General features: G+C 42.8%; 1 long non-coding RNA gene across 1 annotated transcript in view; it reads right to left on the minus strand.

Moving 5' to 3' along the window:
- The window catches only part of LOC147578040 (uncharacterized), a 244,607-nt gene extending 225,305 nt beyond the window's left edge, over positions 1-19,302 (minus strand). Inside the window, exon 1 of the long non-coding RNA XR_015254728.1 lies at positions 19,105-19,302. This is a non-coding gene — a long non-coding RNA (uncharacterized LOC147578040). The remainder of the gene's footprint in view (positions 1-19,104) is intronic.
- Between the last annotated feature and the right edge of the window lie 6,269 nt (positions 19,303-25,571).

The following is a 25,571-nucleotide window of genomic DNA, read 5'->3' on the forward strand; positions in this document are numbered from 1 at the left end:
AACCTCTTTATATTTTAGAAACATTCACTTCTTTGAGACAATGCCACTGAGACTATTAGAAGCCCCATTTTGTAGTAAAAGGTGCTTTCTGGGCACCTTAAATCTTACGAGATCTTAACAAAAGGTATTACAGCCATATATTTTCTCTTTGCCTAGAAGCCATTTTTCACTTTGGTAATCTTTTGCCAGCTGCAGATGCAGAAAATACAAAGCAGTTTTACTCTCCAATCTACAAGTCCTTGTTCTTCTTTTTTTAATTTTTTTTAAAATTTGCATTTATTTTTGAGAGACAGAGCAGGAGCATGGGAGGGGCAGACACAGGAGAGAGGGAGACACAGAATCTGAAGCAAGCTCCAGGCTCTGAGCTGTCAGCACAGAGCCCAATGCGGGGCTCAAACCCACAAACTGTGAGATCATGACCTGAGTCAAAGTCGGATACTTAACCAACTAGTTACCCAGGCACATGCGCCCCCCCCCCCAACTTGTTCTTTTATATTTTCTCCAAATTCTGCTTGCAAATGCTACAGTTATCTCATTAGGTCATCTCCCTTGCCATATGTTAGTATATGCAGTTGAAGACATTATTTGGTGATTTTTATCCTTCTGACTTAGTATCTCCTTAGCCAGATCCAACAAGTTTACGAGGCATATTGCACTTTTCTTCCAAGCTCCTACAATTCGGCCAGCATACACCAAGAATGGTCTTTTCTTTCTTTGTCTTCAATAATCATTTTCTGTCTGCTCCTCTACCCTCTCTTCACTTTCCAGCCTCTACCCACCATCTAGGTCCAAAGCCAATGCCACAGAGTTGAGGTTTTTCTTATGGTAGCATCACACATCTAGTTACCAATTTGTTTCAGTTTGCTATTGCTGCATAACAAATCATCCATGATTCAGTGGCTTAAAATGACAGTGCTTTAAGACATCTCACAATTTTGTTTTGGCTAGGTCATTCTTCTGATGGTTTTGCAAGAGCTCACCCCTTCCTTTAGTTCTGATTTCCACATTTTTAATTGTTACAATTGGGTGGGGGTTACTTGCATGTCATGGTCTGAAGCCAGGGATGTTGGTAAACATGAGACAGTGCACAGGAGAGCTTCCCACAACAATAAATTATATGGCCCAAAATGTCTATAGTGTTGAGGTTTGAAAACTCTGTGATAAGCATTTCTGTATGCATTATCTTCTTTAATCTTCACGATAGCCCTGTGAGGTAGATAAGACCCTCGTTCTTTACAAAAGAGAAAAGTGAAGCCCGAATGAGTTAAATAATTTGAACAAGATCACTTAAGTGTCAGAGGGAAGAGTTAGAGCTTCAACACACAATATATGTCTGAGCTCTTAACCACTATACTGTATGAGGTGCATTCCACTTGGATTGTTGATCTTCATAAAAGCATAAAAGATCAGATTTCCTAAATATGAAACTCATACCAGGCAATACCCTAAACTCTCCACCAATTATTTCTTCTTTGGGTTTTTCCATTCTATCTTAGCTACTTTTCCTAGAAATAGAGCCTGAGGCAAGGATTAGTGTGAATGCAAAGTGAGCAAAAAGAGAGGTGAGGCAGAAAAATGGAAAATAATGCAAGGTGATGATGCATTCCAGCAAGGTGCCTGTAAGAGGCAGCTACATGAGATGTCTCTAGGCTATTCAGAGGGGGGATGCTCCTTGGTTCAGTCTACTGCAGGGAAGAAGGGAGAGGAAATCTATTTGCCAGATCCTTCACATCTCCCGAGTTCGACTGCTCTGAGTTTGCCTTTCAGGGACTGAGCTCCTCCACGCTCCCGGATTGCATTACTCAGCCCCTGCAGCCGCTGCTCAGGAAGCCAGGTTTCACACCTACAGCTTGGTCTTCATCTGAGTCCAGAAGTGCCATGAGACACAAAAGCTTTCAGGCCTGTTGTTGGTTGACCTTGAGTAGTTTAACTCCATGGGTCAGCACAGAGTCAGACAGCTGCCGCAGTTGGAATGGAGCAGGTAATCAGAGGTTCAGGAGACGGGGAAGTCACGAAAATCTGAGGTAGGACATAAAATGTGTCTGATCTACTCTTCAACATGCTTCCCCATCACTGCAAGGAAACCCTCTGGTTTGGATGATCCCTCAGTTGGGATTAATTAAGTTTTAAGAAGTAGACAACCCAGATGCAACTAGCTAAAATACTAAGAAAAGGAGGGAAGGCATTGGCTCACACACTTAAAAGTCCAAAATGTCGGCAAGTTTCAGATTTTGACTCATTTGTGTGACTTCAGCTCCATGGCCCTCAAGTTCTCCTGGCTAAGCCTTCCTCTATGAGCCAATTTTTTTTGTTAATGTTTTTTTTATTTTTGAGAGAGAGAGAGACAGAGTATGAGCAGGGGAGGGGCAGAGAAAGAGGGAGACACAGAATTCGAAGCAGGCTCCAGGCTCCGAGCTGTCAACACAGAGCCCATGTGGGGCTCAAACTCAAGAGCAGTGAGATCATGACCTGAGCCAAGTCAACAGCTTAACCGACTGAGCCAACCAGGCACCCCATGAGCCAATTTTATACTCAGGCTGATAGTGAAGTGACTTCAGTAACTCTAAGTCTCTCACCCACATATGACCACATCCAGATACCCAGATGAAGAAATAAACTTTCTCCATTAGATTTTCTCTCATAAATTTTCCTAAAGGGCCCCTCAGCACACACCCCCCTGCAGTTCTCATTGCCCAACTTGGGCAATGTGTCCATTCCTCAACAGTCCCCATTAAAGGGACGTTATGCACACTGATTGGCTGAAGCCCGGGTTCCCAGACCAATCACTGGCAAGAAGGAGGGATCACCACCACTTAATACAACCAGGGCCCACTTCCAGCATTGGGATAACCTTCAAACTGCATCACTATAAATGGAGATGGAATGAAGAGGCAAACTGGATGTTAAAGAGAAAGCCATAATGTCTACAAGAGACAGCCTTCCAAAGTTCCTAAAGACACAAAGGCCAAGCTGCCGTCTACATTTCTTACTTAGACAATTGTCATGAGGTCCTGACTCACTTCAAATGTACACTTCTCCATGGCTCTTGTTCTTACCCCAGGGGCCATCTCTGCACCATCCCTGCCTTTGATGGCCCATCTTATTCGCCAGCTAATCTCAAAAGCTTTCCCTGAGGTTTCACATCCGGGAAACATAGGCTACAGAAAATCGAAGGTTTTAAAATTAGCAGGGATCTTAGAAACCTAGATCAGGTTTGGTCATATGGCAGGCCATGGGGTCCCAGAGGCTCTCTAAGGTGCTCTCGGGTGCCGCCTTAGAGGGCTGAAGGGAAGAGCTGAAGAGATGGGGCCCTGGACACTCTCGGCACTCACCCCACCAGAGCACTGATGTGATTTAGTTTCAGCTGAATGATCAAATCAAATTTGAACGGATTTATTTTACCTAGTTACATATTTTGTTTCAAGATGAACTTTCCTTTGTAGAAAGGATTTCTTGAGGATGGGGAGGATGCTTACAGATAAAATCCATTTATTACAGAAGTGAGAAAATTGGAGCTCAGAGGGGGGTTTGAGGCATCCGTTGAAGGTCATGGAGCTGATCTGACCCTCTTCCTCAGGACCACTATGCCACATTTGAAAAGATCCGTGCTGTGCCTCCCGAGTCCTCTTTTTTCCAGAACCGATGGCCTGAGCTCTTGCAAATCTCACCCAGAGAAGGACATTCCAAGTCATCCCACCAATTCACAGCTCAGCTCCTTGTTACGATCACACGTTAAGAGCCTAGTGCCAAGAAATGAACATGATGATTCAGAGGCGTCTGAGCAGCAGAGAGGAGAGTAGGACTACCCTGTTCCCCGTCAGAACGCTGCACTCCTAACAACACAGCCAGGGATCACATTAGCCTCTTGGCAAGCACAGAACACCATTGCCTCATACTGTCCATTAAAACTCTTAATACTTTTTTTCATAAGCTGCTACAAAGACTTTTCTTCCCACTCTGCTCTCAACCGTTTTTATTTAGACCCAATCTCAGGACTTAACACGTATCGTATTTATTCTAAGAATCAGCAATTCTAAGTGGCCAACCCTGTACATTTCTGGGCATATTCCATAAAGGAATGAGAATTCGAGGGCAGGAGTAGCAAACTCACCTACCTATGGGGGCCGGGCAGGGAGGGAGAGAAATCATGTTAGTAAAGGAAGGTGGCCAGGTATAATTCAAACCCGTGAGGTGGGAACTCTGGTGAGCTGGAGAACTCAGCCCCATCTAAAGGGACTCAGCTTCTACTCAGCTTCAGGTCACCATTAAAACGCAAAAATCAAGCCCAGTGTTGCTCTGCCTTCTGATTTTTTAAGAGAAGCCAGAAATGTGGATGTTTACTGGAAATATCCAGTCTTAAAGGTTGGCCACTAATTTGCAAAGCTCTAATATACTCTGTAGGGCCAAAGAAAATACATCTGCAGGCTGGGTTCAGTCCATAGCTGCAAGCTTGCAACCTTTGCCCTGTAGGGATGAGGGAGTGGGACAGCACTGCTGATCGAGACAAAAATATAAAATGCTCTGTATTATCTTGGATTTAATAGCATAACATTTATTTTTAAAATTCCCTGGTTAATCACAGGCTTGAGCATTTTAAACCTATGAAGACTCTTGGAGATCATACGGTTTAATCCTCTTGCTTTATAAAAGAAGAATCTGTATCCAGAGATAAGTGATGTGGACTTTAACATATTTCAGTGAAATGAATAAAAATTAGATTCTCAGAAACGGAAGGAGCTGTATTTGTCCCCCAGTCCAGGGTTTCTCAATCGCAGCACTACTGACATTTTGGATTGGATAATTGTTTGTTGCGGGCGCCGTCTGGTGCGTTAGAAGATGTTTAGCAGCATCCCTTGTCTCTACCCACTAGACACCGATAACATACCCCAGAGTCATGTGGGGCAAAATAGAGGCAAAAATGTATCTAGACAGTACCAAAAACCCCTGCGGGACAAAATCATCACTGCCATTCACCAATCTCTGTGTCTTACAAATGAAGAAACTAAGACTCAGAAATCTGAAGTTTTATCAAGGTTATGAGGAGTTATGGGCGCAGCTCGTACCAAGACTCAGGCATCTTAATTCCTCACAGGGTGCTTTCCCCAGCGAAGCCTGCAAATCTGAACTACAATTTCATCAGCAAAAGAGCTGTCTAAAACTGCCTATTTTAAATTAAGGGGTAAGATGGAAGAGTGGTGAGGACCACCATTCTAAGACTAACAGATATGGACTTCATTCTTAGTTCTTCTACTTACTAAATTTGTGACATTGAACAAACTAACCTCTCTGAGCCTTTGTCTCCTCATCTGAAAAATGGGTGATTCCAAGAGACAAAAGTTTATTTTTTTAAACGGGTGGTAAAATGTATATAGTGCTTGCCACATAATAGGTATCAGACACTGGAAATACTTGTTACTACTACTATTATTATTATTATTATTATTATTATTATTATCATCATTATCATCATCAACTTGGCCTGAGATCATCAAATACAGCCCCCAATCAAATCTGTCTTATTTTTATATAGTCTGTGAGATAAGAATGATTCTCACATTTTTAAATGGTTTTAAGATTTTTCTAATACTGTTTTGTGATACATAAAAATAGTGTAAAATCAAAGGTCAGATAAGATTTTGTTAGAACACAGCCATGCTTATTCATTTACACATGGCCTATGGCTATTTTCACACAGCAGAGTTGAGCAGTGCAACCTAGATCATGTGGCTGGCAAAGCCTAAGACAGTTACTGGCCCTTTATAGGAAAAGACTGACAGTTTCTTAACTAGCCCTTCGATCTACAGGAAGAAAACAGGCAGCCACAATTTGCACAGAGCCCTCTGGTGTACAGGAGGAGATACAGCAAAATAATCCATCCTTGGTTTTTGATGGTTCATTGCTAGGCCAGCACCTCTCACCACGGCGTTTAACTCTGCTCACCTGAGGCATTTCTCAGCAACTGTGTACATCTAGTACTTTCAGAAATAATCACCCAGGAGACATGAGAAACCTTTACTCTTTGTATATGCCCTCTCTTGAATAAATCTCATCGTAGGCTTGATATTTTTCAAAATCTGGAATATTTATCAGAAAGAAAGGAAATGGTTTTCTCAGTGTTAAGCCAACCACATATTTTAAGTGTTGCATGATTTGGACAGGACAATAAAGAAGGATATCCGGTAAAAAGGAAAAATAGATAAGAGCTATCTGCCAAGACTAAAATTTAAGAGATGTTGTCATGTCACCTTTAAAAAAAAAAAGTATGTGTGTGTGTGTGTGTATACATATACATATACATATACATATACATATACATATACATATACATATACATATACCTTGAGCATCTTTGCTTTTATTTAATCTGACTATAGGCCAAGGGTTTAAAAGTCAGGATACTTGTTTACAGCCCTCACCTTGCCACTAACTAGATTTGTGGTCTCCAGGATTCTTTTCTAACTCAATATGACGCATATACATTGACTGTCTAATGTGTGCCAGAAGCTGGGCTGGGCATCGGAAGTGCAAAGATAAATCAGACATGGTCTTTGTCTTCAAAGATTTCACTGAGGGTCTGTTTAAGTCATTGAACTTCTTTGAGAGTCAGTTTTCTCATCTGGAAGTGTAGGGCACTGAACTAAATATTTCACCCACTCAAGAAACTTTTTGAGTTCCTCCGTTTTGCCGTATACTCTAATAGATAAGAAGGAATGAAAATAGGACTGTTTCACTAAAATCATTCAATTTTCAAGTATACCTAGTCACCGCCCTGTGAAGTTCACAGGTAATTATAATACAATATAATAAATGCAGAATAGATATATGAAGCACATGAAATGAAGCCACCAAGTTTTTGCTAATGAGGAAGCACAGACTTCACAGGACAAGTAATATTAGTAAGTCTCAAAGATGAGTTCATTGATGACATGGTACGTTGGGCACTCTCTTCACTGAGAAGGAATGAAGCCAGACCAAAACAAAGTTAGGAGCTGAGGAAGAAGACCATGGCCAACAGAGTCAGCTTCTTCTCCATTAGAACTGAGAATTAAAAACCAAGTCCAAGGAAGATGGGGAAGATTCACTATAATCTAGTCTAAGACCAAGGAGAATCTGAATACAAAGAAGTGAGGTGAGGTCTATCATTCAGGTTTAGGGCATTTAGTGCTCTTGGTGCCACATGTAAACTAAAAAGGTTCATTCTAAAAACGATGATGGGGGCACCTGGAGGTTCAGTTGGTTAAGCGTCTAACTCTTAATCTTGGCTCAGGTCATGATCTCAAGGTTCGTGAGTTTGAGCCCTGCATCAGGCTCCATGCTGACAGTGTGGAGCCTGCTTGGAATTCTCTCGTTTATCTCTCTCTCTCTCTCTCTCTCTGCCCCCTCCCACTCTCTCTCACTCTCAAAATAAATAAACATTTTTAATAAAATAATAAAATAAAATAGATGACAGAAGTCAGGCATAAGGTTCCCCACGGGAAAGGAGTGATGAGTACTGAGACAGCATCAGGCCAACAGACAACTACTCAGTTTTTAGAATTTCACTCTCAACCAGTAGGACAGAAACAAGCACCCAGGCTCAGAATCAAGAGGCCGCCTGGGTGGCTCAGTGGGTTTAGTGTCCAACTGTTGATTTCAGGTCAGGTCATGATTTCATGGTTCATGAGTTCATGTTAGCACAGAGCCCACTTGGGATTTTCTGTCTTTCTCTCTCTCTCAAAATAACTAAACTTCAAATATTGAGAGAGAGCATAACACCGTGCTTATGGGTATCTGGAATAAGGGATGCACATGTAAAGGTAGAGATTATTCCCAAACCTCGTGTTCACGTGGCCAGGGAGGTTTACATGTCTTGTCCATCCTGGGGATCATAATCTTGCTAGTGTGGGTACCATGGCAGGAAGCTCAGGCATGGAAGGGGCAGGCATGATCGGTTGCAAAGAGAGAGAAGGATGAGAAGTCTTTATAAATGGAAGCACAATATGTACAAAAGCACACAGATGCACTTCTAACTCCTCAATGACCCAAATTCTCCCCTTCTTGCTGTCCAACCTGCCATCTGCAAATGTATCTACAATGCCAACGAGAGAGGCCTCATCATGACTCTCCATTTGATAAGTCCTAAGTAGATGTAGGATTCACACACATGGTCTAATGCTTTTGTGATTAAACTTAACTAAATTCCAAACATTCAATCCCATTGTACAAGGCATGGGATACAGCCAGACCTGGCTTCCTCAGGAAGGATCCCTCGACATTCAGACCCTTAAGGACTCTCCAGAAACTTTGGATGCCTCTGCCTGACTTGACAACCACACCTGCCCCTTTTCCCATTATAATATCATTCCACTTACTCCTCCATTTCCCAAGGTCCCCGATAAAGGGCTGTCCCACTACAGCCAGTTTGGAGCACACCTGGCCACAGCTAGTTATTGACCCCCTGTCCCCACCCCACCACTTCTCATGGGACCCAGGTTTCACAAAGTTCCCCGGTGTGCTGTGCCAAAGCCTTCCTCTCTGCTCACCCCCACACCCGGCCTCCAATCTACTCCTGGGCCACAGTGCACTTGGGGGAAATTCAATCCATATGTTTCCTTTTCTTCCTACAGAACGCATCCAGCCATTGTTTAAAGAGGGAGGCAACAGCCAAGAAGAGCCACGTGAGGCCTCTCTTAGCCTTCCAATCCTTCATTAGGGAGCAAGGAAAGAAGGACTTTGCCAAGAGCAAACCTGAAACATTCCTTTGGGCTTGGTTCAAAGCCCACAAGTCACGCTTCCACACAAACACGTCCCTAGGACAGAAGATGCAAGGCTCTGTTCAAGGAGTCTCTCGGGCATGAAGAGATGGGAATAGCCACCACCACCACTGACCTGGCTCTGAGATGTGTGTGAAGGGAATCCATTGGCAGGAGGCTGTTTTACATTATTATCTCCCAAAGCTGATACAGACCCTCTCTGAGAGTATCAATTCTCCTTAATTATAAGCACACACTACCACAGATGAACAATTTTACAGTTCAAAGAAACCCGGGATATTCTTCAGGTGTCCCAATTATCTCATTTTAAAGTAAGAGAAAAGTCAGGCTCAGGGACTTGTCCAAGGTCAAACAGCTGGCCAGTGTTTTGTGAAGAATCCAGGACTTCTGATTCCAAATTCAGAGCTTTAGACTCAGTGGTCCATGCCAGACCTCACACAGATGCTAAGTCCCAATAGAGACAAGATCCACGGGACCAATCCTTTTTAAACAATCAGTTAAGCATCTGACTCTTGACCAGCTCAGGTCATGATCTCACAGTTTGTGAGATCGAGCCCCATGTGTCCAGCTGCACGCTAACAGCACAGAGCCTGCTTAGGATTCTCTTTCTCTCTGCCTCTCCCCTGTTTGTGTGCATTCTCTCTCTCTCTCTCTCTCTGTCTCTCTCTGTCTCTAAACAAATAAATAAACATTTTTTTTTTAAGTTTTCTTTCTTCACCTGTCTACTTTTTTTTGTATTTTGGGGGTGAGGGGATTCTTTGAACCCACGAGCTAGGGACTCTAGGTATCCTAACAAATGTCTATGTGGGCTTTCCTTAAATAATTTTGAAGACAGGAAGCTCAATGCTCTCTATATTGGCCCATTCCATCTTTGGGCAAGCTCTAGTTGCTGCAAAGCTCTTTCTCACAGTAAGCAGAAGTTTGCTTCTCTATCATTTCCCCCACAAACTCATTTGCTTACTATGATCTCCCAGAACTGCTTTCAGTAGAGGCCAAATAGGGGTCCTCCGGTGCTCTTATGGAACAAGCACTGCTTTGTGGGTGTAACAGTGCCTTTATCACAGTCACCCCAGGTGGCTGCTGCCTTTACCCATAATCCCATCAGGAAGGGTCTTCTTTCTTTCATTGAGATGTAGATGACATACATTATAGAAGTTTCAGGTATACAACATAATGATTCAATATATGTATATATTGTGAAATGATCACCACAATAAGTCACGGTAACATCTATCACTATACATAATTACACATTTTTGTTCTTATGGTGAGAACTTTTAAGATCTCAGCAACTTCCAAATATTCAATACAGCATTATTAACTATAGTCACTAAGCTGAACACTACAACCCCAGGACTTATTTATTTTATACCTAGAAGTTTCTACCTGTTGACCCCCTTTACCTTTTGCCTACCCTCCACCTCCCACCTCTGGTAACCACCAATCTATTCTCTGTACCTATGATCTCAGAGGTTTTGTGTGTTTGTTTGGGGGAGGGGGTTATTTAGATTCTACATATAAACATAGTATTTGTCTCCCTCTATCTGACTTATTTCACTTAGCATAATGCCCTCAAGGTCACTCCATGTTGTTGCAAATGGCAGGAGTTTCTTTTTTATGGCTGAACAGTATTCTATGGTGTGTGTGTGTGTGTGTGTGTGTGTGTACACACATACGTACCACATTTTCTTTATCCATTCATCTGTCACGGGACACTTGGGTTGTTTCCATGTCTTGGCTATTATGAATAATGCTGCAGTGAACATGGAATTGCAGGTATCTTTCTGAGTTAGTTTTTACATTTCCTTCAGATAAATACCCAGAGGTGGAATTATTGGATAATACGGTATTTTTAACTTTTTAGTGTATTTTAAAAATTTTTTGAGAAAGAGAGAGAGAGAGAGAGAGAGAGACAGAGAGAATTCCAAGCAGGTTCCACACTCAGAGCAGAGCCTAATGCACAGCTTGATCCCACAACATTGGGATCATGACCTGAGCTGAAGTTGAGTCAAACGTTCAACTGACTGAGCCACCCAGGTGATCCTATTGTATTTTTTAAAGAAACACTGTAGCAGCTGAAAAACCAAGACTCTATTAACTAATATACCATCAGAATCTAAGAAAACACTAACAAGCATTATAGTAAAAATGTAATTTATGATGTTGATATAACAATTCATCAAATAAAATTTTAGGGGCACCTGGGGTTGATTAAGCATCAGACTCTTGATTTCGGCTCAGGTCATGATCTCACAGTTCATGAGATGGAGACCCGTGTTGGGCTCCTCACTGACAGCACAAATTCTGCCTGGGATTCTCTCTCTCTGCCTCTTTCCTACTTGCACTCTCATTCTCTCTCTTAAAATAAATAAACTTAAAAAACATTTTTTTAACTAAATAAAATTTGAAGATTCAAGGTCCTTGTGTGTGTTTTTGAAAATTGGTATATTTAGTGCATTGTTATTTGGCACCTTATTTACCAAGTACTCTTCTAGAGTGCTGGGATATTACGAAAAAACAAGATTAATGTGCTCCTCCCTTTGTAGAGGTTCTTTCTGGTGATATCTCTCTGTCTTAAATATCCATGGCTATAAAACAGAATCTCAGACTAGAAGGGAGGCCACTGCTGAGAGAGGCCGATGACGAGCAAAGAGAATGGGGCAGCTGAGAGCATACCAGTAGAGGGGAAGTTGGAGATTTAGAACGTGGGTAAGAGACAAAAGTATGGGGAAAAGGTAGAGAGGCTGGATTCCAAGGGGCCCTGTGGATAATAGTGGGTTATGGAGCATAATGTCATAGAAAAATCATGGACTTCAGAGTCAAGCCATGCAGGTCCAAATCCCAAATTCCACACCATTCATTTGAGAAGGTATTTAGCCTTCAGCCATCAACCAGTCTAAAGCCTTATCTCTTCATCTACAGAATGCAGATAAAACACATATTTCCAAGGATAAAATGAAATCACAACAATTTTTTTTAAGTTTACTTATTTTTTTTAAGAGAGAAGGAGCACGAGCAGGGGAGGGGCAGAGAGAGAGAGAAACCCAAACAGGCCCTGCACTGTCGGCGTGAAGCCTGATTCAGGGCTTGATCCCATGAGCCATGAGATCATGACCTGAGCCGAAACCAAGAGTCAGACGCTTAACCAACTACGCCATCCACGTGCTGTGAAACCACAACAAATTTCAAGTATCTGACACACACTGACCAACAAACATAAAGTTCCCATCCCCCAGAAAGGAGAGGAAGCCTAGAAAGCAGACCATTGCTTTGACCTTCACTAGTCTATTTGAACACCTGATGGCCCTTTTCCTCTTGACGAGGGAGTTCTGGAAATCAGAACCTCGAAATAATCGAATCCCATGGGCTTAAGCTCCAGTTTGACTATTATGAAAAGATATATCCCTTTCCCCCAACCAGTAGGCATGGTTTCATTCTTCCTACATACACCTTGCCTTGGGCTAAAGTGAAACAAACCCAGATATCAAGATGTTCATAGGGCGGGATGAAGGGGACACCGGTATCCCAGTGTGCTAGGGTATTTTCACAGCTGCACTCAATTAGATGAAACTGTAATTGTTTTATACTTTTGCTCCACGCTTAATCCTGGAGAAAGAAGAGTGGATTGTTGGTTTTCCTTTTTCATCTTCCAGTATTTTTGTTTTGTTTTTATTTCTCACCATAATATTTAGATAGTATTTGTGTAAGGGAAAGCAATCATAATGAAATGGATAATCAAACAGAGTGCTCTCAGGCACATTTACAAAAGCCTTCATTTCAGAAATGCTTCATTTACCCAGACAGTGGGCAGCCGAGGGCATGGGAAAGTCTGTTTCTATGGACAGGGAAGTGATTCATGCCAATCAGCTAGAGAGTTCCTCTTTCAAAATGCTCCATATGTAAGACATAGCATAATAAATCACATCAACAAGCAAACAAGAGGTACCATACGCCTTCCAGGTGCTGACGCCATGCTAAGGACTAGAGGTGCCAAAATGAATAAGACGTGAGCCCCAGGGCCAGGATGAGGGTAAGAAGAGTGAGACACTCGCCTCAGGAGCAAACTCTAACAGGATGCCCAAACACCCAGTTATCAAGATAAAAATAACACTGTAAAGCAATATTTCAAAAAGTAAAAATTAATGCAACAAAAGCCCATGGTGAACCAAATATCACCAACATGCATTTAGACTGCAAAAAAATTTAGGAAAGGCACTATTAGAGTAAGAAACAAGAACGTTCACCTTACAAGTCATAAAAGCTAGCTTAGTGCTGAATCTGACATTTGAAAAAAAATGATGGAGAAATACCAAGAAAAAAATACATGAAAGCAAACACCATATGACACAAAACCAATTATAAAAGGAAATACAAGCATTTTACATCTCCCCTTTAAGAACCGAAGTTGATACTAACTTCTAAAATAAAATCCCTTGATTTGAAATTTGGGAATAATATTGCAAGTCAAAAACTATTCATTTCCTTTGACCCAAAAATCATACTTCAGGGAATTTATTTAAGTACAACTGAAATATGGAAAATGCATCATTTGTAACCAAGGAAAAAAATAAAAGAAGTCTCCACAGAATATTATCCAGTCATTAAAAATAATAGTCATGAGAACAAAGCAATGATAAAAAATGATAGAAGAATGTAATAAAGTGAAGAAACTAGGAAGCATAAATACAGGTATACCACAGGAACAGCTACATTAACAACTGCATAGAAAACAAAAAACTGAAGGTAAATGCACCAAAATTACAATAGTGATCTTATTTTGGTGTTCGAAATCTGAGTTTATTCCCCTGCCTTTCCTTTCTTCTTTCTTTCATTTTTTTTTCCCTTCTTTTTCTTCCTCCATTCCTGTTTTCAGGAATTACATATTACATTTTGTATTGTATCACATCATTCAGGGCCTAGGCAGGAAACAGGTCGCATACCCAGAGATAACTGAAAAGTATTTAATTACAGGACTCCTCTCAGAGGTGTGAGCAGGACTGAAGGGAGTGCCAGGAGATAACATACAACATCTAGCCACAGCTCCGAGCTGTTGCTATTTAGGTCAGAAGACGAAAGAGGAGGGAACGGTTTCTAGAACTAGGAAAGAACTGAAGTTATAGGAGAAAGCTGTCCCAGGGACACCTGGGTGGCTCAGTTGGTTAAGCGTCTGACTCTTGATTTCGGCTCAGGTCATGATCCAGGTTGTAGGATCGAGCCCCACATTGGGCTCCATTCTGAGCATGCAGCCTGCTTGGGATTCTCTCTCTCTCTCTCTCTCTCTCTCTCTCTCTCTCTCTCTCTCTTGTTTTGTTATTACTATAATCATTATTATATATACATTCATGGTGATGATGGTGGCCATGTTGGTAGTGACAGCATGGCCATGATGGTGGCGATGATGACAACAGGGACGGTGACGACGGTGCACATAATGGTGGTCGTTGCAGTGAAGGAGGTGCCAGTGGTGGTAATGGTCATCGTGACGATGCTGTGAACATATCTCCTAGGAGATCAGGTATGATCAAATGGTAAAACAGGGACCCCTCAGGCCCATCTCCATGACACTCCTTTATTTATTTATTTATTTTTTTTAATTTTTTTTATTTTTGGGACAGAGACAGACAAAGCATGAACGGGGGAGGCGCAGAGAGAGAGGGAGACACAGAATCGGAAACAGGCTCCAGGCTCCGAGCCATCAGCCCAGAGCCTGACGCGGGGCTCGAACTCACGGACCGCGAGATCGTGACCTGGCTGAAGTCGGACGCTTAACCGACTGCGCCACCCAGGCGCCCCTCCATGACACTCCTTTAATCCAGAGAAAAAATTAACTCAATCCATAGTGCGTTCACTAGGAAACGACCATGTGGCATCTTCAGAAAGAAAGTTTCTACCTTCACCGTCTCTAGAGCTAAAAGCAAGGACAGGAAGCAGATGTACAATACCGTGAACACAGCATCCCAGGTTGTGAGCAGTGCCTGGTAGAATGACCAGCACCAAGTAATCCTGAAATTATTTACTTGAGGAGTGAACGAAAGCTCTATGGATTATTGTGAAGTCCGAACTAGCTTGATTGTATAAAGAGGATGATATTGAGCACTCCAGTTGACTCTGGAACTCAAGTCACAAGTGGATTCCATAGACTCGTGTTTGGCACAATGAAATAAACAGAAAGCAAGTCAGAAAGAGTTATCCTGGACTTTTCAGGACCACGAAAGATGTCTTGCTTACCTTCAGACAGCTCTCTGTCCTGCATTCCTTGCAAAAGGGAGCACTCACGGTGGAGATGGGGGAGGGCACCGTTGTAAATCTGATGCTCTTTAGCCAGTGCAAGAAGGAGGAATGAGCTCAGTGATGACCCTGACCTCTACGTGGGAGGCAGCATTCAATGTGGGCAAAGAGGGACTACAACAGGGAACAAGGAAGGTCCAAGATGGGACCAGCGTCTCAAGCCCAGGAGGGAAGTGGGAAGGAAACCAGAGACTGGCCAGGTTTCACAGGAGAGTATGGCCAGGCTCCAGCACAGGGCAACTTGGGGAAATTTCTCTGCCATTTCCGGTTTCCCAGCTGTACTTTATTGGCTCGGCCCACCTGCTCCAACTCTGCTCTCTGCCCCAGCACCTAAAGGCACAGCAGCACCTCCGACTTTCTGCTACATTAAGACTGGCTGGAAAAGGTGAAAATTCAGTCTACCTCAGGACAAGAAGATGAATGATTTACAGGGAAATTATTTAAAAATCTCCTCAAAATAAAGACTATACTGTCAGGGTGGTCAAGAATACAAAAGAAATATAGATACAGGCAGAGAAATGCACGTGTGTTTTCATTTGGCTAGGTTTCTTTCAAATAAAAAATGTTGTCGGGAAAACATTCCGAGTGAGAACTTCTTTCTTGGCACGAAGCTGGCAGTGTCTGGGCTCCCTTCTCAGAACACCAGGGCCCTTCAAACCAAGTGCAGGATTCTGAGTGTGGTTACCTGCCATAGGCCTCGCCGCCAGCCTGGGTGAGGCGCGTGGTTTGAATCCCTCTCCACCTTCCCTGGCCATTTCATCCATCTTCTCCGACACATGCCTTGGGGGCCCTGGTTTAGCTCAGCCACGTGATTTCATTTCCTCTTTGCCTCAGTCTCCTCATTATGAAATGCGGCTAAAATGGCTTGCTCAACAGCCCTCACCAAAGTGAAGAGCCCTGCCGCCATTTGGGATGGGGGTGGGGGGGCAGGTAAGTGCAGGGAAAGACCACTAACAGGTGCATGGATGGGAGGTGGGACATTTTCAGATGGATGCTTCTCATAAATGGGGCAGTTGGCACCTTCCAAATGCGGTTGGGTGGGGGGGGGGGTGAGAATCAAAGGAAATTTACAACCAATGGGAATTTTTATTTATTTTTGTAATATTTATTCATTTTTGAGAGAGAGAGAGAGAGCAGGGGAGGGGCAGAGAGAGAGGGAGAAAGAGAATCCAAAGCAGGCTCCAGGCTCTGACCTGTCAGCACAGAGCCCAATGTGCAGCTCGAACCCACATACTGTGAAGTCATAACCTGAGCCAACGTCAGACGCTTAACAACTGAGCCACCCAGGTGCCCCCCCCCCCCCCCGCCCAGTGGGAATTTTAAATTTTTTTTTTTCAACGTTTATTTATTTTTGGGACAGAGAGAGACAGAGCATGAACGGGGGAGGGGCAGAGAGAGAGGGAGACACAGAATCGGAAACAGGCTCCAGGCTCTGAGCCATCAGCCCAGAGCCCGACACGGGGCTCGAACTCCCGGACCGCGAGATCGTGACCTGGCTGAAGTCTGACGCTTAACCGACTGTGCCACCCAGGCGCCCCCGCCCAGTGGGAATTTTAAAAAACATGTTTTGGTTACCTTTACTCGGGAGACAGACACTAAACAAAAATAAGGGGCCCGTTCAATAGTACTGCGGTGATAGTCATATTTTAAGACTTTTGTTTTTATCCACCTATTCATTTATTTGATTTTTATTAAATATTTAGTAAATGCCCCCTGTACTCTCAGGCACTAACTTAGTACTGGATTGAAACAGTGAAAAAAATCGAACGGATGTATCTCGTCCCCACAAGTCTTGACTTCCAGGAGAGGAGGTAGGCATTAAGCAAATACATACACACATACATGTAATTTCTGAAGGACGCCATAAAGGAAAAGAAATATCATCCTCTGAAAATCAGACACTCAGTAAAGCCCGCTCCGTGCATGCCACATTTGAGCTAAGACCTCAAGGGCAAGCAGGAGCTAGCTTGGGCAGAGAGACCATTCTAGGCAGAGGCAGGAGCGCGAGGCGGAAAAGCACTTGGCAGGACACCTGGCTGGCTAGGTCAGTTAAGCTTCCGACTTTTGATTGCGGCTCAGGTCAGGATCTCCTGGTTCGTGAGTTCAACCCCCATGCAGGGCTCTGCAGTGACACTGCAGAACCTGCTTAGGATTCCCTCTCTCTCCCCTCCTCTCTCTTCCCCTTACCAGTGCACGCTCTCTCTCTCTCTTTCTCAAAATAAGTAAATAAACTTTAAAAAAAAAAAAAAAGGAGAAAGAAAAGCGCTTGGCAAAGAAAAGGCTAAGCTCTTTGACAACAGAGGGTAAGGATACAAGAGGGGGCTGGGGTTGGGGGAGGAGCTGGGTCACGTGGGGTCCTGTAAGTGGCCTTCCAATCTTCGGGCTTATTTTCACTGCAGTGGGAATTTACTGAATGGTTACTGGACCACAGGGCAATGACATGAGCCACCAGAGTGGGAGCAATGGCCTAGGGAGGAAGAGGGCTGTCCCCAGAGCCTGGAAAGAAAGCCTGGAAAGTCACTGCAGTGACTGCAGTGCAGGCCAGAGGAGTTAGGAAGCATGGGGTGGGGGGGCAGGGGTAAATGCAGAGGACGTGGTGGCTCATTGATGGGGAATGGAAAGGCAGCAAAGGTGGCAGGGAAGGCGCCGGGAGTCCCAGGCTGAGCAAACAGATGGGTGAAAGCGATATCTGTGGGACAGGGGAGGGACAGCTTTGGGGAGCCTGCAGTCCGACAGACAGCAGGGCTCCTCATGCGATGCCATTGCTTCCTGCCGAGTTGGAGGAATACACAAAGCCTTAAGGGAGCAGAAAAGAAGGAGCCTGTGAATCTGGCCAGGAAAAGGAATCACAGAGGAGTGGTCATTGGAGCGGGCTCCTGAATATGAGGAGTGTCTGACAGACTGAAACGGTAGAAAGGCTTCTAAGAAGAACAGTATTTTAATACCTGTGAGTAATAATGCCAATCCTATGAAACATTACAAGGATTAAATAAGATAACTTACGTGGAAATACCTGTAACTGTTCTAGAGTTTACTGATGGCCTTTTTACATTCCTGTTACCAACCCATCCGCCAGCCAGCATGGTACGTGTTCATCTTGTTCTTCAGCAGCCAAAAGGAGAACAAAACTCAAATTGCCTTCCCCGCCTCTTCCTAATATACCTGAATAAGTATATGAAATGGGCCACACGTGTGGCCCTACCTGCCCTAGCGGTAACTGAAGGGCGCAGAAGAAGAGTTCAGTTGTAAGGCTAGCTATTTTTATGCATTGCCTTTTCAATTATGATCTTGTAAGATTTTAAAGCAAAGTTCTTTTTGAAAGCTCCTACTCTCTCCATTTGTCTGTCTGCCTCCCGCAGCCATTAGCACAGGACCCAGCTCAAAGAGGTGCTCAACACAAGTTAGTGAGACAATAGGAACCAGCAGAGTATTTATGGGGTACCTCCCACTTTCCAAAACGATATGAGGTCTGGGGGCACAGAGATAGTTAAAGCAGAGGCCCTGTCCTCAAGAAAATCAAAGACATAAATCGAAAGGAACAAAAACACACGCATACACACTTACGTACAGTATGATAAATGTGTCCAAATAAATACATATGCTCTCCTGCCCCCCAAAATTCAGAAGTTCACAGAATACAGCCAAACCAAAATATTTTTCAATCCATAAGCATTTGCAGGCTTGAAATCTCCAAAGCAGAAACTTAAAGGTACAAAAGCAGACTAAGGTACAGTCAGTGGAACTCCTTGAAGTTACCCATAAATATTCGCCAAGCCTTTCCCCAGTCCTACACCCAGTCATAAATCCCCCTGCTTCTTTTCAAGAACTTTTACATTTGATCAACGAGGCAGGGTGATGTTTAAACCAGGCCATTTGGAATATTCGATTTTCGTACATAGTTTTAAGATTTTAATTTCCAGTCTGCAAGCCGGCTCGGATTTTCCCTGTCCTGAAATAAATCAGGATTTCCAAGACATGAAAGCAGGCTCCGAGCACAGAAGGGCTTTCTGAACGTTCAGCCTGGTTGCACTGCTCAGTCAAGTCATACTTACAAACAACTTACCTCTCACCTCATCTCAGTCCTGGGGGGATAGCCTGGAAAACTGGCAGCTAATGTGGTGAGCGAAAAATACCCAGCACTCGAGATCAATCTGTCAAAAAGAGGCAAGAGCCATTCATCAAAGGAGAGAGGGACAAACTCAAAGATGTTGTGAAACATTTACCAACCAGTCCAAAACTAATTGGCCCCTCTACTTAATCTCCTTCTCCCCTCCACGTCAAGCCAGTGGCCACAGAGCCATAGAGGGATAGAAGCTCGTAGCTGTAGAATGGATGATGTAAGCAGGATATTGCTAATATATCACAGAATCAGAGCGTGGTAAAGCTAAACGGGTCTTTGGAGTTCATTTAGCCTGGTTTGGATAGAGAGCACTAAGGAGCAAAAAGAGTCCTGAACTTGGGTCAGACTGGACTAGGGTTCTAGTCCTTCACTCGTATTAAGTTCAAGCTATATGACCTTAGGGAAGTCACTTCAACCTGTGTGAAAACTGCCTCATCTGTCAAAAGGAAAAAAAGGTCTCACTCATAGGGATACCAGTAAAGTCTGATAATATAAGTAAATGCACTTGGAAATGCCACTGAACATTTAATTGGGTGAAAAAATATTATTATTGCAAAGAACCCAATAAATGCTACCTGAATCCATTGACTAGTAGACTTAACTGAAGCTTCACCTAACTGATCTGATGGAATTGATAGCTTCTATTCATTTTGCAAAAGATAGAGTCATGTCCCTGGCACAGAGAATGTCCAGTGCTATTGTCCTTGTCTCTCCAGCATGCTAGAAACTTATCTCCCACCAGGTCAGTGATATGATGATCACAAGTCACTTATATTTGGTTACCTACTCTTTATTCTGGTTGTATTTCTGAAAAATAATTACTAAATTCAATTACATATTGTGTAAACTACTAAAGTATGAATTTTTATAAAGAGATTTGTTGTTTATATGAAAATACAGGTGATTGCTACGTAAACATTTTAAAGACAGCATGGCAAAAGTCATTATTGCAAATTGATAGTGAATGAGATTATTGTAAAAGACTAGAAAAAAAATCACAGAAATCTAAGAGGCCTGTACATTAAAATTTCTTCCAAATGTCTTTTATATCTTGCATCACTTTAAAGAAACTTTAAAGTGCAGACACAGCTTATGAACATAACCATTCAAGAGAGTCAACGGGGCACAGCTAACATCCATCAGGGCACACATGGACAAAGTAAAAGCCTTAGCCCTACTTTGCAAGATAGTTATATGAATTTTGCACTAATAGGATTCTCATCCTAACTAAATCAACCACTGATGAACCAACGACGAGTTTTAAACGACTTGTAGGTAATGATTTATTGTCACTTACATACATGACTATCTCCTGATCTGTAGGAGCACTGAATATAAATCCCATTTAATCAGAGCTCCTTGCCACTGAGGAGCCCACAATCTAGTTACACCCTAGTAAAATGTGAAACACTTGCAGTTCAATTATTGACATACAATTTAACTTAAAATTATCCTTCAAGTGCAATGGTATCAAGAGAAGAAGCTAGATTTTTACAAATAGTTGGAGGGGTGCCTGGGTGGCTCATTCAGTTAAGTGTCCAACTCTTGATCTCAGCTCAAGTCTTGATCTCACCTCCGGGTCGTGAGTTCAAGCACCACATAGGGCTCCTCGCTGGATGTGAAGCCTACTTAAAAAAAAAAAAAAAAAAAATAGCTGCAACACTATTGTTCCTATCTGCCACTGCCATAAACTACCTGACTTTGTTATCCCATCAATTCAGGGATAATGTTTTTTTATTATCAATTCACCGTGAGGGCTTAGAACAGAGTGGGTTCTCAATTGATCTGAGCAACTGGCATGAAAGGTCTGAGAAAAACATACACCATACTTTGAAGGGGGATTAAATAAAGGGCACAATCCAGGAGGCAGGAAGAGACTGAGCGAGAGCCCGAGAGGAAACGCATCCTGGATCCATTTTTTTCGTAAATATTTCTTGAGCATCTTCTTAGACATCATAACCTCTCTACCTGTGTGCCAAATGTGACCTGCAGCCTTGTTTAGCCCAAGCAATAGGGATTTTTAAATGTGAACTAGCTGCCAACATTAATGTTTCGGTAGATACCATGTGCAGATTAGCATCTTCTCTTAAAATATGAGAAGGTCCACCAACACCAGCATATTCCCACATGGAAGCAAGGAGCAGGCACTTTCCTAGGCAGCCACTCTTGCCGGCAGATGAGACATGACCTCCGCATTATGTCATGGCCGCCATTGCTCCCTGGTTGGCTTCACTCATTTACGTTCCCGTGTGCCCCTTTGGCAGTTAAGGTTTTGACCCCTTCCTGACCACGTGCCTTGCACTCCGGTGATGCTGGGCCCCTGCCTGTAGGGGCTACAGAATAACAGGGAGTGATCCAGAAAGGCAGATGACATGAACCTGAACAAAAAAGTGGCAATGGGAAAGAAAACAGAAATATGTGCATTCCAGACATCTGTCAAAGACTAAAATCGTGGAGATCAGTGAAAGATCTTAGCTGGCCTTAAGGGGCCATGCTAAGTGATGAAGGGACGTAGGAAGGTAATATTTCCTGTGAGCGTGGTCATGCAAAAGGTGTGGGGTTTTGTCCTTTAAGTAATGGGGGAAAATGAAAGAACAATATGCTCAGATCTGTGCCTGAGAAATGTCCCTCTAGCAATAAGGTGGACATTGGATTGGAATGGATTGGATTGGGACACTTTGAGAAGGGGCATTTAAGAGAACATGGTGATGGCCCAGGTGGAAAAGGATGAGGGACCCCAGCTGCAACAGTAGAGGAAAAAAAGGATAGATTGAAGAGAAATTTCTGAATTCTAAGATTAGCAGATTATACAGATATGTCTTTTCAAGGCGAACATAACCTCTGGCTTAATATTAATCATTTAAAAGACAACATAGTGACAATATAACTTCTACTAACTCAGTTCATTTTGGCTATGCTGAATAGTCTGTACTCAATGGAAAGGGAAATTGCTATTTTTGTCTCTTTATATTTATATCCACGATTCACCTCTTTCCACGAAGGATTCGAGGTGCCTGGAAACTCACTAAATGAAATGCAGCATCTGACAAGTGGCTTCTTCCTAAGAGAACTGACCTGGCAGCATAAATCAGCCTGTCCTGTCAAATGAGACAAGTTCAAGTTGAAGATAGCAAGAAACATCCTCTACGTCAGCTTGAGTCTGCCAGTTACGGTCCCTTCCTTTGTCTGGACAAACATATGGTGAGAAAGTGTCCAGTTTGCTTTACTAAGTTGAGCCTTTCTCCGGGAAAAGGAAGAAATATTGAAACCGGCAGTGAGTTTCAAACAGAGCTTACACACCCTTTCCTGAGGACACTTAAAATTATATAAAGAGACACATAAATAAATCAAAACTTTAAACAAGGCAACACCTTAATCTTAAAACAAATGGACTCTAAGGAAAGCGCAGCTCTCAAAATATATGTGTGTGTGTGTGTGTGTGTGTGTGTGTATCAATTCACATTTGTGCACAGAGCATTTTTGCATTCTAAACCTCACCTAATTTTTTCATAACAATGGGCAAATAGGCTAGAAAAGAATTATTATCTCCATTTCACAAATGAAACACTGAAGGTCAGAGATTTAAGGACTTCTGGAAAGTTGTACACCTTTAGTTCTTAGTGACAGAATTACATCTAAGCATCAGTTTTACTAATTCTCATTTTAAGGAAAATGGGGTAGAAAAAAAATAGGAGGAGCTAACATGGAGTTGCTATGGGTTCCCTGGTGTTAGCCCCAAAATGCACATTACATACATTATCACATTTAATTCTCAAACCCCCTATGACAGAGGCAGTATATGGTTCCCATTTTACAGATGAGGAAACTGAAGCTAGACTTGGTGATTATGTCAAGGTCACACATAATTATTGGTGGAGTTGGGATTCAAACCCCAGCGTTCAGTGTCAAATCTAGTTCTTAACCAAACAAACATCTATTTAAATGCTGCCTCTGCTAGCTATTAACTGTCTAGCCTTGGACATATTATTGTACGTTTGGAGCCTCTGTTAAATAAAATTGGGGGGAGGGGGTTGCTGGTTCAGCATCTTACTCTTTGTAGGCCACCAATAAACATTAGTTTCCCTTCTTTCAACCACAATCTGTTGTCACTGGTCATTTTTATAACAGAAATGACCACGTTAATCTAACATCATAAAATGGTAGTGCTTCTACTGACAGGCAGAAAATAGAGAGTGTATCTTAAGCTCATCTTAGAGTCACATTTCACCGCTATTCTCAAACTTTTCTCCCCAGGTTCTTAGGGTAGAATTAAAGTGAGGAAACAAAACTACACTTGTTCATAAAATTAATTATCTTGCCAACAAAAACCCATTTGTTCTGGAATTCCCAAATGACCGGAGCATATTAAGTCTGTGTTGCTTAGTAATAGTATAGCTTAAATAAGTAAAATCTTGTTCATCAAAGACGCGTTCCAGAAAAATCATCCTTTAAACCTGCAGGCTTTAGAACTTCAAGACTGAGGCACTGGAATTTGAAACTATGTCATGTTTGAAATGGAGAACTCTAGTATTGTGGTTTCCAACCCTTTCAGGTAAATATGCCCCTTTTTAAACATAAAAGAATTTGTGGATTGCCCCCTGTCATAAAAAGAAAAATAGTATTACTGATTTATTAAACTCCTGATTTTTAAAACTGCAGTTATAGGGGCTCCTGGGTGGCGCAGTCGGTTAGGCGTCCGACTTCAGCCAGGTCACGATCTCGCGGTCCATGAGTTCGAGCCCCGCGTCAGGCTCTGGGCTGATGGCTCAGAGCCTGGAGCCTGTTTCCGATTCTGTGTCTCCCTCTCTCTCTGCCCCTCCCCCGTTCATGCTCTGTCTCTCTCTGTCCCAAAAATAAAAATAAAACGTTGAAAAAAAAAAAAATTTAAAACTGCAGTTATAAAAGTGGCTGTGTTCATTAATGCAGAAATTAGTTTGTATGTTGCCAATTCTAAGTATCTAATACACTTAGGTCAAAAAAATAATAATACTTTGAGCTGCTTAGCTATTTTTTGCAGCATACAAATTCTTATGCATATATGGATTTATGGATCCCTTTCAAAAAAATCTGTAGCATCTCACAGTAATCTACAGGGTAGACTCATTATTCTAAAATATTAGGACTAGGAAGGGTACTTAAGGTCATAGAAATCATCTCAGTACCCAATAAATTCATCCCGGCTTTAACATTTTGAGTGCTAGGCACATGCTATTTATTGAACACACTCAAAGAGGTGGGAGTCCGGGAGGCTGGAGCAGAGGAGGCGTGGCCAAAAAGACAGAGGTGTGCTAAGCACCTCTCAGATTGGTCTATCCTGCTGCGGAGATATTAGGAAATTCTCCAGAAGGAGCTTACGTCGGCCAAAATCTCTCACGTCCCCTGTATCAGTCAGGGTCTCCTCAGGCATATCAAAACCACACTAGTGATTTCAAATGGGAAGGGGAGGGGTAATACAGGCTCCTGGCTCTAAAAGCACTTGAAGGCAAAGGATGCCAACAGGGGGTGGTAAGTAATCCCAGAGATTAGTAACTGCAGGAAGCTGCAACCACCCTACCAGCTTGAGGCACAAAAGGGAGGCAGTGTCAGCAGAGACCGGGAGCTCACTTGCAGCCCACACTGCAGCCGCCTAAGGACATGTAGCCACCACACCTGCTGCTGCGGCCAGGACCACCCTACCTACGGACACCACTAAAGCCATAACCTAGCAGTCACTGGCAATCAATTGCCACCAGGTCTACTGCTACTAGACCTACTGAAGGCGGCCACCATTCACAGCCACCTGTTTCTGCCTGACAACACCAAAAGCAGACACAGAAGAGCAATGACCTTCCCCCTTCCTATCCCTTTTCCCCAATTCTACTCCTGCTTTATAATCTCGTGCACCTTCCTCCCACTGGTGAAACAGAGAAGGACGCCGGCCATCAGGGGAGTTTGGGGTGTGCTGCCTGCAGAAGCCGACCCCTGTCCTACAGGCCTGAGCATGGAAACCCAGGAAGGGAGCTGAAAGCATTGCACAAATGACCTGTGTAGCCCACACCTTCAGCTATCCATTTAGTGCTCATGTTTTTAGCTGCATTTAACTCCCACCAATAATAGAATCATAATACGATCACTTCCCCATAATGCAAAGATCCTTTCATCTTTTTCAAATACGGAGAGACATAAAGCCCTGTCAACCACCCAATCCATGAGTCAATTCCACCTGGAAATCCTGTAACCTAAAAACTCAATAGAAAGAAAACTACCAATAAAACTCCTCATAGAAAATATCAAGCGTAAGGAAAAGACAAAAAAAGAAAGGAAGAAAGAACTGTATAATAGGTACATAAAATATAAGAAAGAACATAGATACAAGTCTTTCAATCTTTGTTTCTGTAATGGATCGTTTATTCCAAATTTGGCATTTATCT

This window comes from Puma concolor, chromosome C1 (genome assembly GCF_028749965.1).
Source record: "Puma concolor isolate L17-30 chromosome C1, mPumCon1.1.hap2, whole genome shotgun sequence".
Classification (NCBI taxonomy): domain Eukaryota; kingdom Metazoa; phylum Chordata; class Mammalia; order Carnivora; family Felidae; genus Puma; species Puma concolor.